Raw genomic sequence first — 3,321 nt, 5'->3', positions numbered from 1 at the left:
TGGTATACTCAGACGCATCTGAAGAAGCTTGGGGTGGTATCCTCTATGAGGAAACAGAAAATGGCCCTGTCATCTGTCGATGGGCGTTTGGATGTTTCAAAGATCCAGAAGTCAAGTATCATTCTGTTCAAAGAGAACTGCTTGCAGGAGTAAATTCAGTTTTGGCTTTCCGCTTATTTCTCATGGGAATTCCATTTACCCTTCGCACTGACCTTAAACACTTCGGAAAGTTTTTAGAAGAAAAAAATGCTGGAAAAGTAGGTAACACCCGCATTTTTTGATGGTCTTACAAACTTAGTCACTTTGATATTTCCTATGAATATGTGCCAGGTCATAAGAACAATATCGCTGATCTACTCTCGCGAATCAAAAAGGGGAAGGAATGATGAATGATGTTATCAACTCACTTTTAGTCTTTTCGTCGACGGAATCATCAATGTTCGTACCAGCAATGTCCACCTACTTTTCTTTTGACAAATGTATTACACCTACCCACTTTATGTAGCGCACTAAGACAACTGTATCCCACTATCACTGAGACAGTTGTATCACACTATCAAGAATATCTGCACTATCTTTCCACGCGTCGAATAACGCCCATCCTCCCTCATGTATATAAGGAAGGGTTTCGTTTGTATAAGGGAATCTTGGATAAGCCTTCTATCTGAAAGTTCTGAGGAGCTCTGTTGTATCTATAACCTCTAGCCTTGGTCTTGTACTCTTGATCTAGTTATGCAAGTAATATAAGCATCATTTTGTACCTCTGCCTTGTTTACCTGTGGTCGCTGTTTTTGAGCTGTGTTCTCTCATCTAGCTATATTTCCATGCGTTCTATCTCTGTCTAATTCGAATCTGTCTGAGTTTCTGAGTGTTCAAGTCTCCTGTCTGAGTTTTCACATCTAATCTAATTGGTATCAAAGCTAGTTGTGTAGCGTTGCTATATTGAAGTTGATGGTAACAGTTTCTTCTTTTACTGAGTAACTTATCCCATAAGCCAGAGCATTATCATTGAAATTAGTAAAAGCTTAATAGTCGTTGTTGCTTAGGCAAGGTGCCGTTTAGACGCTGACGTTTCAGAAGCTTACTCTAAGAATTTCAATTCGAGCTCTGCTAACAAGGTTACACCGAAGAAACCCCTACCTTCCAACCTTCCTTCAGCTATGGCCATGATTATCTCTTCATTCAAGAAGTTGCTCACAGACAGTATCGAAGTAGAAGAATCTACTCCTCAAGCCAGATGGAGTTTACCAGCAGTGACTGCTAAACAGGTATATAAGCACAACGAACTCTTCTCTTTATCAGCAAATACTTTGTACCATGAAACTCATGGAAAGCTTAGTATCAAGGACAGTGATAATGATGATCATATAATCCATATGCTCGAAGAGCTACCATAATTCAGAGAAAAGGCTTTAAAAAGAAACCACCAATTTGTGCATATGTGGTATATAGCAGTAGGCATAATACCTCTCTTCCATAAGGGACTTAATGTGTCGTGTATAGGAGCTTTACTAGACACTAGACACAAGAACTTGAATGATCAAACAATCAGCATCCTACAAGGAAGCCTGTCTAATGGACCTATATACATCGAATGCTTCCCTAATTTCCCTTGCAGCCTATCTGATAGATACTTCAATGAAGTAGTATCTTTATTGATCCAAACAATGGTCTTGATATGAAGAATACTGCTGATCACCTGTAGATAGCCTATAGGATGATTGTTCGCACTGTAAATACTTGTATCCCCTCTGTCTACAACTCTGGGTATTTACAAAGTTCTGAAGCATCCAAAGGACAAAATATAGTTATGAAAGTAGATGAAACTACTTTGGGCACTCTACCTGAAATGATAGAGTGGCAGGAAGTCCAGTTTCCTACTGAATGAAAATTAAATATTTCCAAGACTCTCATGAATGAGGTTCATCACCCTGAACCTATGAAGATTGAGCACTTGGGCTCAACAGACCAATACAAAGTTTTGGGTAAGTCGAAGTCAAGGCGAGAACTTGCTTATGTTCTTGCTCCACCGCAATATCAAACTGCATCAACTAGTTCTACAGTATCTTCTAGCAAAGGTCGTCCCAAGCTAATGTGCATACATCCAGAGACCTACAAAGATTTTGCTTTGCATCCGGATAATTGCTACTGACTTCGCCATCAATGGAATTGAATGTCTCACCAAGGAGGCAATCAATGATAAAGACATGTCAAGTCAACCATATATTTTGCCTTCTCCGAATTCAAGGTTGCAACCATTGGAAGCCGCTTCCAATTGGCATACAAATTCCATCAAAGAACGCGCTGCTTTACAATATCAAGTATTATCTAAGCTAGTAGTCTTCACTTCACCTTTGTCTCTTGCTAGACGAGTGTTCATCCCTGAATCTAAGATTCAACAACAACCTGTCATCACTTTTGGTGGCGCCAGTGAAGACAAAACATTCCCACGAATGTTTTCTGCAGTTGAACAGGAGCTAGCAATTGAATCTGTCGACCAATTTCCACCTCACATGTCTCCATTTATCGACGAGGATCTCACTGATGGCTTTGATCCCAATTTTTGTTGGGGAGAAAATGCACAGGTATAGACATGGGCACAAAGGCAGAAACAAGGAGAAGAAATTCGCAACATATTGCCTGAGGATATTGATTGGATTATCCTACAAGATGATTCTTGTGTCGGATATGAGGACATAGAATTAGATGAGATAGATGTGCAGATACCTCAGATATTTCCAGATCTGACACCATCCTCTGAAGATGACTCAGACATCAACAGTGATGAGGACACCAGAATTGTGAATAGAGAAACCGGAAAAATGAAGGTAGAATCTCCTACCTCTTCCTCTACTAGCTTAAAAGGGGTAAGTTAAATTGGGGATATGACCATATTAGACATAGATGGTCTGTCATAGGAAGAGATCTGGAAAGTGTTTGAATTCATATACAATTCTGCTCATCATGGTATCTTGTATAAGAAATTAACACAGAGACAATCCGTCTCTATGATTGTGGCTGGATTCCAAGGTATGCTGAGAGCATGGTGGGATGATTTAAGTGTTGAAAGAAAAACCTACATTATGCAAGGAGGACCCGAGGGCAGAGAAAACTTTGATAATGTAATATCTTTGTTCTTTGCTACTCTGGTCATGTAGTTCCTAGGATCTACCACTAAGATCCAAGATCGTAACACAAAAGCCTTTTTCCGCAGTAAGCTTTGTGATCTTACTCAGATAAAGAAATATCAGCAACATATGACTCAACTGATGTATCACTTTCCAGGTGGCTACTTTAAGACTGAATACAAGCAATACTATG

General features: G+C 39.6%; 1 pseudogene; it reads left to right on the top strand.

The window, feature by feature from the left end:
• The first annotated feature begins 1,166 nt into the window (after nucleotides 1-1,166).
• Nucleotides 1,167-2,152, top strand: LOC147446752 (uncharacterized; annotated as a pseudogene).
• Nucleotides 2,153-3,321: the final 1,169 nt, after the last annotated feature.

This window comes from Adiantum capillus-veneris, chromosome 12 (assembly GCF_014529385.1).
Source record: "Adiantum capillus-veneris isolate H3 chromosome 12, ASM1452938v2, whole genome shotgun sequence".
Taxonomy (NCBI): domain Eukaryota; kingdom Viridiplantae; phylum Streptophyta; class Polypodiopsida; order Polypodiales; family Pteridaceae; genus Adiantum; species Adiantum capillus-veneris.
This window is presented reverse-complemented; position numbering and strand designations above follow the sequence as displayed.